Genomic DNA, 15,229 nt, shown 5'->3' with positions numbered 1-15,229 from the left:
CTCAAATGTGAAGTTGTGGAACTATTAACTAAGGTTTGTAACCTGTCCTTTAAATCGGCTTCGGTACCCAATGACTGGAAGTTAGCTAATGTAACGCCAATATTTAAAAAGGGCTCTAGGGGTGATCCCGGCAATTACAGACCGGTAAGTCTAACCTCGGTACCGGGCAAATTAGTTGAAACAATAGTAAAAAATAAAATTGTCAGACACATAGAAAAACATAAACTGTTGAGCAATAGTCAACATGGTTTCTGTAAAGGGAAATCGTGTCTTACTAATCTATTAGAGTTCTTTGAAGGGGTCAACAAACATGTGGACAAGGGGGATCCGGTGGACATAGTGTACTTAGATTTCCAGAAAGCCTTTGACAAGGTCCCTCACCAAAGGCTCTTACGTAAATTAAGCTGTCATGGGATAAAAGGGAAGGTCCTTTCATGGATCGAGAACTGGTTAAAGGACAGGGAACAAAGGGTAGGAATTAATGGTAAATTCTCAGAATGGAGAGGGGTAACTAGTGGTGTTCCCCAAGGGTCAGTCCTAGGACCAATCCTATTCAATTTATTCATAAATGATCTGGAGAAAGGGGTAAACAGTGAGGTGGCAAAGTTTGCACATGAAACTAAACTACTCAAGATAGTTAAGACCAAAGCAGATTGTGAAGAACTTCAAAAAGATCTCACAAAACTAAGTGATTGGGCAACAAAATGGGAAATGAAATTTAATGTGGATAAATGTAAAGTAATGCACATTGGAAAAAATAACCCCAACTATACATACAACATGATGGGGGCTAATTTAGCTACAACGAGTCAGGAAAAAGATCTTGGCGTCATCGTGGATAGTTCCCTAAAGATGTCCACGCAGTGTGCAGAGGTGGTCAAAAAAGCAAACAGGATGTTAGGAATCATTAAAAAGGGGATAGAGAATAAGACTGAGAATATATTATTGCCCTTATATAAATCCATGGTACGCCCACATCTCGAAGACTGTGTACAGATGTGGTCTCCTCACCTCAAAAAAGATATTCTAGCACTAGAAAAGGTTCAGAAAAGGGCAACTAAAATGATTAGGGGTTTAGAGAGGGTCCCATACGAGGGAAGATTAAAGAGGCTAGGACTCTTCAGCTTGGAAAAGAGAAGACTAAGGGGGGACATGATAGAGGTATATAAAATCATGAGTGATGTTGAGAAAGTGGATAAGGAAAAGTTATTTACTTATTCCCATAATACAAGAACTAGGGGTCACCAAATGAAATTAATAGGCAGCAGGTTTAAAACAAATAAAAGGAAGTTCTTCTTCACGCAGCGCACAGTCAACTTGTGGAACTCCTTACCTGAGGAGGTTGTGAAGGCTAGGACTATAACAATGTTTAAAAGGGGACTGGATAAATTCATGGAGGCTAAGTCCATAAATGGCTATTAGCCAGGATGGGTAAGAATGGTGTCCCTAGCCTCTGTTCGTCAGAGGATGGAGATGGATGGCAGGAGAGAGATCACTTGATCATTGCCTGTTAGGTTCACTCCCTCTGGGGCACCTGGCATTGGCCACTGTCGGTAGACAGATACTGGGCTAGATGGACCTTTGGTCTGACCTGGTACGGCCTTTCTTATGTTCTTATGTTCTTATGTACAACTAGGTGCAGAGGAACCTGTGCCACTGCAAAATCAAGGGACAGGTTTCTACTCCTGTTACTTTCTAACTCAGAAAAAGACTGGAGGATGGAGGCCTATACTAGATCTACACCGACTGAACAAATTCATGAGGATACAAAGATTCAAGATGGTCACACTGGGCACAATAATACCTACACTGGATCAAGGGGACTGGTTCACAGCTCTCGACCTACAGGATGCTTACTTTCATATATCAATCCATCCAGTTCACAGACGCTTTCTACGATTCACAATTGGTCATGACCATTTTCAATACAGAGTTCTTCCTTTTGGACCCGCCACAGCACCGAGAGTTTTTCCAAGACTCTAGCCGTAGACGTGGCTCATCTCCGCAAACACGGGGTCACGCTGTTCCCCTATCTGGACCATTGCCTCATCAAGGGCAACTCCTGTGGCGAGACACTTCAAGCTACCCGTTTTGCCATCTCCCTCTTTCACAGCCTAGGCCTCCAAATAAACATCCAAAAATCCACCCTGACACCTAAACAACAGATCGAGTTCATCGGAGCTCATCTCGACTCAATCCAGAGCAGGGCCTCGCTCCCATATCACAGATTCCTCGCTATCACGCAGCTCAAACGTACGCTCTTTATTCGTCCCAGGGCACAGGCAAAACTCTGCCTACAGCTTCTTGGTCACAAGACAGCCACCACCTTCGTGGTTCACCACGCCAGGCTACACATGAGATGTCTCCAGGGCTGGCTCAATTCCAATTCCAAACCCAAGACACACCTTACGAATGCTGCTAACTTCTCCTCCCAATGTTATAGCTTCCCAACATTGATAAACAACTCCAGAAAACCTCTGCACAGGGGTTTCCTCCGGCAATGTTCCCCAACGCTCATGCTCACCACGGACGCTTCCCTGATTGATTGGGGAGCGCATCTAGGGGAACACAGGGCACAAGCCCGGTAGTCCGCATCAGAGATGCACCTACACATAAATCTCTTAGAGCTCCGAGCAGTGAGGCGAGCATTTTTCTTCCTCTCATAAAGAACAAATCTCTTCGGGCATTAAGAGACAACACAGCATGCATGTACTACATAAATAGACAAGGGGGAGCCTGATCACATTCCCTTTGCAGGGGAGCCATTAAACTATGGAACTGGTGCATACGACATCGAATACAGATCATCCCTTCCTACCTACCAGACTGCCACAACACTACTGCTGACGCACTCAGCAGGCACTTCTTGACACAACGCGAATGGGAACTGTACCCCGCAGTACTCCAACAACTCTTCTCCCTCTGGGGCACCCCGTCAATATATCTCTTTGCCACAACCCAGAATTGAAAATGTTCCCTTTTGCTCCAGAGTGAGACTCGGGACTGCATCCCTAGGAGATGCAATCCTCATACCATGGAACAGCTCCCTCCTGTATGTCTTCCACCAATCCCTCTGTTACACAGGGTACTTTGGAATATTGCGGACGACAAGACCCAGGTCATCCTTATTGCCCCAGCTTGACCAAGACAGATGTGGTATCCCTACCTACTCTGCATGTCCTCCCGTCACCCACGGGCTCTCCCCAACAGGCCAGAACACATTTCCCAGGACAACGGACGGGTCCTTCGCCCCCAGCTCCAAAAGCTCCACCTCACAGCCTGGTTCCTTCATGGTTCCAAACCCATGAACTAGCCTGTTCCGAGCAAGTCCAATATGTCCTCCTACACAGTAGGAGAGACTCCACTCGTAAAACCTACCTGCAGAAGGAGAAGCGTTTCGCCTTCTGGTGCTCACGTAATCACTTAGCACCCAATAACGTGACCCTCCCTAACATTCTAGACTACCTCCTGAATCTAAAACAGGACAGACTTTCGCTCAGCTCCATCAAAGTGCACCTGACGGCGCTTACCACCTTCCATGACCTATTAGACAGTTATTCATTCTTTACCCACACCACCATAAAACGCTTTCTAACGGGCCTGAAAAATCTCTACCCTGAAATTTACCCAACAGCGGCTGCATGGAATCTTAACCTCGTTCTTCATGCTCTCATGAAACCTCTATTTGAGGCCTTGGCTACCTCTCATCTCCATACATCCATGAAGGTGCATTTCTTAGTTGCCATAACATCAGCAGGGAGAGTTGGTTAAATGAGCGCCCTGATGGCCCACCTTCCCTACACAATCTTCTCCAAAGACAAAGTCACTTTGAGACCACATCCTAAATTTCTTCCTAACGTGGTATCGACCTTCCACCTCAACCAACCTATATACTTACCTACTTTCTATCCCAAACCTCACAAGACTCCGCAAGAGGCAACCCTGCATACTCTCAACCTCAGGCGAGCAATCACCTTTTATTTAGACAGGACTAAACCATTTCATAAGTCACCATGACTCTTTGTTTCCATTACCGAAAGATTGAAAGGGACGGCTATCTATAAACAATGTCTATCCAAGTGGATCTCTGACTGCATCAGATCCTGTTACCGTGCAAAGAACCTTCAACCGCCCGACGACATTAGAACTCATTCCACTAGAGCCATGTCGGCATCCATTGCCTTCTTACACAACATTCCCATTCCTGATATCTGCAAAGCGGCTACATGGTCATCTGAACACACGTTTGCGAAACACTATGCTCTAACGCAAGATGCCACGGCAGACACAATAGTAGGTCATACAGTACTATCTTCAGTACTCCCTGCTGTATCTCCAAAGTCCCACCGGCCATAGTGGGTACTGCTACACATTCACCTAGAGTGGAGCACCCACAGGGACAGCACTCGAAGAAGAAGAGAAAGTTACTCACCTTGTAGTAACTGAGGTTCTTCGAGATGTGTGTCCCTGTGGATGCTCCACTCCCCGCCCTCCTCCCCTCTACTTTGGAGCACTGTGATGACTCTCCAGGGTAGAGAAGGAACTGAGGAGGGTGTGGGGCGCACGCACTCAGGAAGATTCCAACTAGACGGGAGCTACCATCTGAGTGCGTGCGCCGGGACGCACCGTCACCTAGAGTGGAGCACCCACAGGGACACACATCTCGAAGAACCTCAGTTACTGCAAGGTGAGTAACTTTCTCTTACCCTGATTATGTGAATCAAGGCCAGTGGAACTGTTTTATGACAGAGGGACTCACCATCAACTAAGTAGCACTCGCTAGACAAGGGACATGGGTCCCAAAACCCAGTGAATTGAGAGAGGTTGGGGACAGGTATGTGTACCTGATGGGATGGGATGGGATGGGTTTTGAGGGCCTGGAACACCAATTGCTCCTTCTCCTCCTCCTCCTCTCTCCACTGTTGAATAGCAGCAGGGGCAGGCGCTCCAAGCTCCAAGGGCGGGCAGCGGCGCGGCGGGGGCGGGGCGGCGGGCGGGGGCGGTTGAGAGCTCCGCGCGTGCCAGTCGCGGCGGCGCCGGGTCCACCTGCCAGCGGGCAGGCAGCGGCGCGACTGCGGCGGCGCGGGTCCGGTCCAGCTCCTCCGGGGCCCGGAGCGGGCGCATGAGGCGGTCCCGCCGGGGCTCGGCTCGGTGGGCAGGCGCGGGCCGGGCAGGAGCTCAACCGGAGCCGGGGGGAGGGGGACCGCCGGCGGGGGGGAGGCGGCGGCGCAGCGCTCCGCGCTGCTTGGGGCAGCGTGATTTGTAGAGCCGCCCCTGAATAGCAGAGCTAATTTTGATTTTCTTAAGAGTCTAGTTACAGGCTGCTGTGCTGAATTCACTTTGAGCCAATGGTGCACCAGCACGGGGGCTCCCCTACTACAAGCAGAAATCACTAAAGAGCTAAAATTACTGAGCTGAGATCACTGAGTGCTGTGTTAACTAGTGGGGGAGCCTGAAGATATGTTGCTAAGCGGCTGGCAGAGCGGAGCAGTTTGTGGGGACAGCTGGAGTGGCTCCTGGGACGGCTGGTGGAGCGGAGCAGCTGGCAGAGCGGAGCAGTTTTGTGGGACAGTTGGAGTGGCCCACGGAACAGCGAGTGGAGCGGAGCTGAGCTGAGCAGTTTGTGGGGGCGGCTGGAGCGGCTCACGGGACGGCTGGAGGAGCAGAGCAGCTGGTAAAGCAGAGCAGTTCATGGTGAAGGCTGCAGCAGAACCCCACGGAGAGGTGGGGCAGTTGGCCTTGGACCACGTAAGGTGCCCCTTAACACCCCTTCCCCCCCAATCTCCACCCAGGCTAGGGGGAGGGGGTAAAACTCTGCAGATAAACTTTTGAACTTTGGGGCTGCACTGACCAGGGACAGAGACTTTTGGGTTGTTGGACTTTTGGATAATTTTTGGGTTGCTGGACTCAAGAGACTTTTGGGACTTTGGGGTGATCTTTTGGGTGGTTGGACTTAAGACCCTGAGCGGAAAGGGACACTACCAAACACTTTATTTGGTATTTGTGTTTGTGTTGTTGTTTTCCACATATACATGTGTTTTGTTTTCATCCTTTATTAAATTTTTTACATTGTTATTGAAGACTCAGACTCTGTATTAAGTTGCCTGTAAGCCAGGGGAAGTATTGCGCCGGGGCAGGTATGTAGGCAGGTCTGGGGGCTCGAGCCGGTGTGTCATTGCTTTTGCATGTTTGAATTGGATTGAATTGCCCTGGGCCCTGAACTTCCCCTGGGGCTCAGAAGGCCAGATAAAGCAAAAAGCCATTGTTTCCATGCATGCTCTTCCATGCCTGGAGCAGGGCTGGTTGTGGCTGGGAAGAATCTGCCCTTCACACAGCATCTGCCCTTTTCCTCCATGTTCTTTATTCAGGAAAAACAAAAGCATGAACATGGTTCCCAAAGGCCCTCTGAAGCCCTGCGTCATGTACAAATTGATCCTTACTCAAGCTCCCAATCAAAAAGGAATCAATACCCAAAAGGTGCTGACTGCTCACTCACTCTGCTGACTCACTGACTGCTCTTCTTTCAACCAAAGTTTCTTTTGCCTTTCAACCCAAAACTTTTGGTGTTAGGAAATAGGTTGTGAGGTGAAATCAGAGGATAGAGGGAGACACGGCACCGATGGTTGGCACAACACAACTCAACACAGACTAACTTTAGTTAAAGCTAAACTTTAGTCTCACTTACACTTGTCACAGGCACCTACAATTAATAAAAACTCCAAAACCTCAAACTAAAACTGAGTGTAGTGTGACAGTGACACAGCGGAGGGCTCACAGCGGCAGGGCACTCTTCCCATCTGCTGGTGGGGAAGCAAGATGTATCCAGAAAGAGAGTCCCAAAAGTGTCCAACTACCTCAAACAACCCCCTCATTTGTACATTAGTAACACAAGTAATACAAATGAAAAAACTTTTAAAAAAAAAAGTTTCAATGGTCAGGCAAGAGGTTCCTTCTGGATTATGATTGACCAGCTCTTTAACCAGGGTTGGGGTTTTCCCAGAGTTTGCAGCCTTGAGGCCCCAATACAGACATTCCTGGGGCACATCACATTCCTTCAACATCAAAATGCATGTATCAGCAACTTCACTACAAGTCTTGTCAGGAAGGATTCAGGGTCAAGCTGCCTGCTAGCACCAACCCCCCCCCCCCCCCAAGCCTGTGGAAGGCCTTTTACAGCCTGCTGACTAGGTTGCTTTTGCTTTGTAGCCATAGTTTTTTCATACTTTTTTTAGGCACTTGTTTCTCCCCATACACCATCTACACGACTGAGGTTTCGTCCCCAGAAACAATCCTGATCCCAATCATCCAGATCCACATATCATTACTATTGCCAGCAACACAAACACAACACCGTCGACAATCAGAATCAGGTTCTCAGTGAGTGGAAAGGGAGGGAGGGAGGGAATGTGGAAAGAAAGGGAAGGAGGTGGTGCCTAAGACATGTATGAGATGGACCCCCTCAATTAAAGATTGACTAATGACATTCCCAGCTGGCTTATAACAAATCTTGGCTCGCTCAGGGGACAATCTAACAACCCTATGGAGAGAGTGATTGGGTCAGGAGGATCTGGGCAGAGTGTGGTAAGCAGCATCGATGGGGGAGCCATGGCAGTTGACTCACCGCCATGAGGACGGCCAGGTAAGTCGAACTAAGATACTTCGACTTCAGCTACATGAATAGCGTAGCTGAAGTTGCGTATCTTAGCTCGATCCCCCCCACCCACCCCCCAGTGTAGACCAGCCCAGAGTTTCCAGCACCCTGTCTCTAGGCTCTTCCCTGCCACTTTCAGGCTGTAACTAATCTCTCCATCCCCAGGACTTGGGGAAGAAACTGCATGGACTTTTTCATCTTTGCTCTGCCCAATGTAGGGGCTTCCCCCCACCAAACGCTGCATGGTGCAGCCCTTCCCTTCCTCATTCCTTGGGTTAACAACTGGACTAGACCAAACTCTTGCTGTTCCCAAGGTGAGCTCCCACTGGTTTCTGTGGCAGCTGTGCCCGAGTAAAGACTGTCGGCCTGGGGATACAGCACAGGGACTAATCCCAGGACTAGCCAAAGCAAATGAGCCATGTGGGACCTAACAGTCTTTTACTGTGTTTTATGGGCCATGTTCTCCTCCTGGCTGCTCTGAAATCAGTGGGGTTGCAGAGGTAAGAGGATAAAGGGGTTCTGTGGGTCCCCCCACCAGGATTATGGCAGAGACTGGACCCAGGAAGCTCCAACGAAAGCCTCTCTCCAGACTGAGCCAGCAGCTACAGGCAGGGAGGAAGAAGAAGCGCATTATCCCAGCGCAGTGACATTCATATGAATCAGAGTAGCAGCCGTGTTAGTCTGTATCCGCAAAAAGAACAGGAGTACTTGTGGCACCTTAAAGACTAACAAATTTATTTTAGCATGAGCTTTTGTGAGCTACAGCTCATTTCTTCGGATGCATAGAATGGAACACACAGACAGGAGATATTTATACATACAGAGAACATGAAAAGGTTCAAAACTCCAAAAAGAGAAACTGCTGAACTCGAATTAATATGCAAATTAGATACAATTAACTCTGGCCTAAACAGAGACTGGGAATGGTTGGGTCATTACACTAATTGAATCTATTTCCCTATGTTAAGTTCTCCTCACAGGCCATCTTAATTATCACTTCAACAAGTTTTTTTTCCTCCTGCTGATGATAGCTCATCTCAATTGATTAGACTTTTCCTGTTGTTATGCATACCTTTTCATGTTCTCTGTATGTATAAATATCTCCTGTCTGTGTGTTCCATTCTATGCATCCGAAGAAGTGAGTTTTAGCCCACGAAAGCTCATGCTAAAATAAATTTGTTAGTCTTTAAGGTGCCACAAGTACTCCTGTTCTTTTTATTAATATGAATGTATTACCTCTTTTCAGCCACTGGAGCAGAGATGGGGATTTTGTCCTGAAACAAAAAATGGATTAGACTGAAAACCTTGAACACAGTCCCAGAGCCAGGTGTGGACCCCAGTTATACCAATGTGAATCCAGAAACACTCCATAAGAATCCATGGAGTTAATCCTGATTTTCACAGGTGTAAACACTCAGAGCTCAGATACCATGGTGATGGGTGTGGAATAAGAACCTGGGGGGAATAGAGAGAGATTAGAGAGAGAGATGTGAACAAGTCTGGCCTGCTGGTGCCAACAGAGTGTGCAGATTACTCTCTCTCTGGCAGATTTGTGCAGTATTGATGGAGAGCCACAGACTCAGCTGATGTAAATCGGCTTAGCTGCATTGAAAGCAGTGGAACTACACTGATTTACACCATCTGAGGATCTCGCCTGCAGTGTCTAGAAGAAACCACACCCTTCTTAGTGGAAATTCCTCATTTTAGAGGAGGGAGAAGGGAGAGGGAATCCTCAGGGCTTTGTACACAGGAAAAAGGTTGGTTGTTTCCTTTCCACCAGCACCACAAACCTGGCCTGGGACCTGGGAGTCGAGCTGGGATCATTAGTGGGGTGAGGTCTGTAGATATACGGCAGGTGGGCAACTCAACTACAGTGCTCAGGGCAGCTTAGTATCACTAGGGAGGGTGATGGGGAGTTCTGTAGCCACCTGGGTTGAATGCTGCAGAAATAGCCACCACTAGACCTGGGAATCCGTAGCCAACATTCGGGGTCCTGACGGTGAGGAAGAGGTGCAGCCCCTCCAGGAACATCCAGGTGAAGAAGGCCAGGAAGAGGTAGTGTAGGAGGCCAGCAATGACAGCACACGCCACCTGGGGGAGACAGAGAGCCCAGGGACACTGCGGTGGGGAAGAGAAATGCTGAGTATGGGGGAGACCTGCCGGGGGGAGGGGGGGTCACACGGGGATTCTTGTTAGCACAGCTCTCCAGGTATAGCGCTCCGTGACCCAGAGACGGCAGGTTCCTCGGTCTATGGAGGGTCCTGCGGCTGCACATTGCTGATGCAGAAAGGGAGCAGAGATTAGTGGTTAGAGCAGGGGAGCAGGGCTCAGGGGATCCTGATTCTGTTCCCAGCCCTGCCACAGAGTCCCTGGGTGATAGTGGGCAAGTCACTTAGTCTCCCTATGCCTCAATTCCTCTCCTGTGACACAGGGATAGAACTGGCCAAACTCCTGGGGATGGGGAGACTGAGGCCAACTGTGCCCAGTGGGAAGGGGCCTAACAGGGGGTGGAAACATCCCCCTGGGAACCTCCCCTGTGTCCTGCACAGCCCAGAATCCAGGGAGCACAAGGGGTTCAAAGCCACACACCCCAGCCCTGCTGAGAGTTGAGGAACAAAGTAGGGGAGAATCAGGCTGTACTCGACTGCGTGTGCAGGTTACCGTGGTGAGGAAGAGCAGGTCGGCCAGGAAGAGGCAGAGCTGCAGGTGGAGGGAGGTGCTGCTGTTGTGGATGGAGCGGCACAGGAGGAAGGTGAGGATGGCGAGGAGGAGGCACAGCAGCAAGAGGGTCAGTCCCATGTAGGTGACGATGGTCAGTGGGTCACTCCTCTGTAACACAGCAAAGGGAGAATCACTAGTGAGCCCAGCTAGTGATGAGCTGCCTAAATATTAACAACAGGTTCCCTCCTCCTCATCCCACGAAGGGGTCATGCTCCCCCCGGGACTCCTGCTCCATCCAACCCCCCACATTCCTTGACACCCCTCCCGGGACCCTTGCCCCATCCACCCCGCTTCCCTGTCCCCTGACTGCCCCCTGCTGCGCCATCCAACCCCTCCTCTCATTCCTGGGTAAGGCACAGGATTGGGATTCAGGAGACCTGGGTTCAGCTCCTGGCTCTGCTGTTGACTCTGGGTGCCTTAGGCAGATCCCGTAATCTCTCTGCACCTTAGTTTCCGCTTAAGCAAAGCATGGGTAATCATCCTTCCTCTATTTGGTTTGCAAATGCTCGAAGAGAAGAAGTGTCTGTGACTCGGTCTTTGGGAGGGCCTGACACAATGGGGAGCTGATCTTGGCTGGTGTTTCTAGGCACTGCTGTAATACAAATACCAAAGCTTTTAGTCTAGTGTTGGTAGAAACACGGAGCAAAACACCCAACAAATGAATGATCAGTTCAAAGGTGCCTGCAGAGAGAAGTTCCTGCACCTCTCTCTGAGTCCCGCAAACTCAGGGCTGCAGTTAAAGATGGGCACTTGGAGCAATGGAAAGAGCGGCACAGACATTACAGCTTTTACATCAGATCACACTGGGGGGAAAATCCCCTCATCTTCCCAACCGTGAAGGCTGCCCCCTGTCTGCATGCCAGTCCTGTGCTGCCAATAGCCTACTAAGTGCCTGCTGCAAAACTCCTCTCCCTTCCTCCCCCTCTCACCCTGCCTTTCTCTCCCTCCATTGACATTCCCCTGGCTCCCTTTCCCTGCTCCTGTTCCTTTGGTCCCTCACATGACCCTGGGCTTCTGCCTCCTTTCAGCTGCTCAGAGTGTTTCACAAGGTGACTGAAGGAATTTAAGGCATAGCCCCTAAAAACACAGGGGAGCTGCAGGCCTTGAGCCTGAGCCCCCTGTCTGGGAGGGTAGAAGAAACTAATTCTTACCCCATCCTCACCTGCAATCCAGCTTCATAGACCTCTTGATGTGCTTCCATCTACCCCACAGACAGACCTGCTGGATACAGACACCTCTGCCCGCTGGGGGAGAACTCACCTTTACATGTGGGTTTCTTCTGTACCCAGGTCCTGACCCTAGTGGAGGGGATGTGACCAGTTGGGCACTCACACTAGTGACCCCCACAATGGTGTTGATGCATCGGGCTCCCGGCCCACAGATGGCTGGGGATCTGCTGCAGTCATTAAAATCTGGGAAGGGAAATGAGAGACGCCTCATTGAGAAGCTGTTTTGAATCACTGACCATGGAGTTGTCATCAGCAGTGTTTTGATCCCAGACTTTCAGCACCACAGCACAGGCCTCGACCATGTAAGTTAAAGGAGTAGTTTCATTAGCTGGCAGCAGCAGTAGGTTGTTATCCTCCTGGTGGACAGACACAAGAGGGACACATCAGCCAATTACCCAAGATGAGCTCTCTGCCTGGTTATTCTCCATCCCAGGATTTTGCTATCAGGCTGCCTAGAAACTGCCTAGTGGACCCTGTTCTCAGTGGTACCTGATGACAGAACAAGGAGTAATGGTCTCAAGTTGCAGTGGGGGAAGTTTAGCTTGGATATTAGGAAAAAAAATTTCACTCAGAGAGTGGTGAAGCACTGGAATGGGTTCCCTAGGGAGGTGGTGGAATCTCCTTCCTTAGAGGTTTTTAAGGTCAGTCTTGACAAAGCCCTGGCTGGGATGATTTAGTTGGGACTTGGTCCTGCTTTGAGCAGGGGGTTGGACTAGATGACCTCCTGAGATCTTTTCCGACCCTGATAGTCTATGATTCTATGGTATCTCTTCTCACCTTGAGGACACGAGTGGTGGGATCATTGTTAAATGGTCTTACCCATCCTACCTATGCATAGTTTGAAAATATCCTTGTGATTCCTCCCAAATCACGAGTGACATTTACAAGTGTCATTCCCAGGAGTGTTGATGCATCTCCCATGTGTTTCACAGAGGGTGGTATTTTGTTGACAATATCTGCAATGAGAAAAGGGATAAAACTGTCAGTGAGACCTTGGGCCCGATTCAGTGACAAGGGAAAGGCAGGAGCAGAGCAGAGCTGGTCCAAAAATGGGATTATTCCCACAGAATTTTTCAACACAATCAAACAAACAAAAGAGTTAACCAAGGGCAGCCAGGCAGCAGGGAGGGATGGGAGGTTCTCACCCTGGCAGGTGTTCTCATTCGCATCCGTGAAATTCCCTTTTGCGAGATCAGGCTTATATCCATCTACACAGGCACAGTGGAAACTTCCAGTGACATTATGGCACTTTGCAAAGGGTCTGCACACATGCGGGGACTCCGGTCATTTCCAAGCACAAAGACATTTCTCTTTATAACCCAGCTGCACTGACTTGGGACATGGAACCCAGGTGTCCGGGGCCCTGAGAAGTCTGTTAGAAGGGATCCAGAGGGGCTTTCCTCTGAGCTGGAGACAGTGAAACCAGCTGGGAACCCAGGGGAGGTGGAGCCAGTGCAGAGGGTTTGCACAGGAGGCAGGATGCCTGGGGGGACACGGCTTTGGGATTCAGAATCCTTGGCTCCTGAACAGTTGTCAGCCTCTTTCTGCTGCTGCAGTTGGAGGGAGGAGGATTGCAGGGTGTGATGGGGTGAAATCCATGTTGATGAGTGACCCCGGTTGGAGCAGAGATCCCTCCAGTCTATCATGAACCAACCCCACAGGTCAGGAGTCTCTGTGGGGCTGGAGAACAGGGATGGGAACCTGAGGGGTGCTTCCTTTGCCCCATCACCTGGGATGGTGTCTGCTATCATCAGGTACTAATGGACACAGCATCACACTGGGCCCCATTCTCCTGTCACTGTTGACACTTCTGCTTTTCATTGACTTTGCTGAGATCATGGCCTGACTCTCCCGAAAGCTCCCGAATCGAAAGGGTTGTGAAGTGATGCAAGAAGAGTCACATCTGTTTTTTGCTCTACTTGCCCAGGGCTAGCCCTACTCCTGAGAGGGGCTGATCACCTCCAGGAGACACTGGTGAGCAACCTCAATTCCTTCTGAGTGAAGGGAACTCGCAAACTCTCTAGCAAGCACATGGCACTTAGAGGGAGGAACACGGGTTGCAGAGGTGAGGAGTTTGGAGGAGGCCCCTGGAAGTCGGTCTGTGTGCACATGGCCTGGATTCTAGCTAGGGTGCTCACACATCTGAAATAGTTGTCTTGATGAAAAAGCAGTTTAGTTTTACAAGCATAGAGTCCTCTCCTGTTATTACCCAACATGCAGTACATGAAAACGGGTGGCTGTGGTCTGCCTAGTGAGACCCGCCGCTCAGACGGGAGTGTGTTTAACAGAAAAAACAAAGCAGCACCTAGAACCGGAGCAAACAGCCAGTAAAACAATTCCTGCTCCAGGGCTGGCCACGTCACAAGGAGTAAGTACCACAGGAGTTCACTCCCAACCAACAGGTGAGGGACTGAGCAGTGATCCCAGTAGTGAGTAGGAGCAGGGAGGTGATTTCACCTTTGCATATGGCATTGATGAGACCCAAACTGGAATACTGCCTCCAGTTCTGGGGTCCCCATTTGGAAAAGGATGTTGAGCAATTGGAAAGGATGCAGAAAAGAGCTACAAAAATGATTCAAGAGCTGAAGAAATGCCTGACAGTGAAAGATTTGAAGAGCTCCATCTGTTTAGCATATCAAAATGAAGATCAAGAGGGGAATTTGCCAGCTCCTGAGTCTTCAAATCCAGGCTGGCTGCCTTTCTGGAAGATGCTTTAGTCAAGCACCCCTTACTGGGCTCAATACAGGGTAACTGTATGAAATTCTGTGGTCTGTGTTACACAGGAGAGGAGACTTGATGATCTAAGGATCCTTTCTGGCCTTAAAATCTGTGACTCTATGAACAATTCCTCTTGGCACAGACACACCAGAGGATCTAACCCGGGGAATCTTATCTGCTTATCTCAGAAAAGCAGACTTCGACTCCCTCAGGGAACTGATGGGCAAGGTCCCCTAGGAGAATAACATGACGGGGAAAGGAGTCGAGGAAAGCTGGCTGTATTTTAAAGAATCCTTATTGAGGTTGCAGGAACAAACCATCCCGATGTGTAGGAAGAAAAGTAAATATGGCAGGCGACCAGCTTGGCTTAACAGTGAAATCCTTGCTCGTCTTAAACACAAAAAAAAAACAGCTTACAAGAAGTGGAAGATTGGACAAATAACCAGGGAGGAGTATAAAAGTATTGTTCAGGCATGCAGGAGTGAAATTAGGAAGGCCAAATCACGCTTGGAGTTGCAGCTAGCCGGAGATGTTAGGAGTAACAAGAAGGGTTTCTTCAGGTATGTTAGCAACAAGAAGAAAGTCAAGGAAAGTGTGGGCCCCTTGCTGAATGAGGGAGGGAACCTAGTGACAGAGGATGTGGAGAAAGCTAGTGTACTCAATGCTTTTTTTGCATCTGTCTTCACAGACAAGGTCAGCTCCCAGACAGCTGCACTCTGCAGCATGGTATGGGGAGGAGGTGACCAGCTCTCTGTGGAGAAAGAAGTAGTTCGGGACTATTTAGAAAAGCTGGACGAGCACAAGTCCATGGGGCCGGATACGCTGCATCCAAGGGTGCTAAAGGAGTTGGCTGATGAGATTGCAGAGCCATTGGCCATTATCTTTAAAAAATCATGGCGATCGGGGGAGG

This window comes from Mauremys reevesii, linkage group 25, assembly GCF_016161935.1.
Source record: "Mauremys reevesii isolate NIE-2019 linkage group 25, ASM1616193v1, whole genome shotgun sequence".
NCBI lineage: Eukaryota > Metazoa > Chordata > Testudines > Geoemydidae > Mauremys > Mauremys reevesii.
The sequence above is the reverse complement of the archived record's forward strand: the minus strand, read 5'-3'. Positions refer to the sequence as shown.